This window comes from Salminus brasiliensis, chromosome 8 (assembly GCF_030463535.1).
Source record: "Salminus brasiliensis chromosome 8, fSalBra1.hap2, whole genome shotgun sequence".
Classification (NCBI taxonomy): Eukaryota; Metazoa; Chordata; class Actinopteri; order Characiformes; family Bryconidae; genus Salminus; species Salminus brasiliensis.
Window position 1 is genome coordinate 2419169 of NC_132885.1, and position 229 is coordinate 2419397.

Genomic DNA, 229 nt, shown 5'->3' on the forward strand with positions numbered 1-229 from the left:
ATCTCTGAGACAATATTCAGACAGCAATTTCCTTTGGAGCATTGCTTTAATTAAAAGAGCAATTTACCTCTGTCATCCCTCCCTGGCTGCACAATAAAAAAGAGGAGCCGATAGAAACTCGGGCCTTATCGCGCCGCTATCTGCCTTTAATAAAGTTTCAGCGTTAAGATCGGAGTTTCTATGGAGAATTGAAGTGTTTGACATGGAAACCAGTTCAGATCCTCTTTCT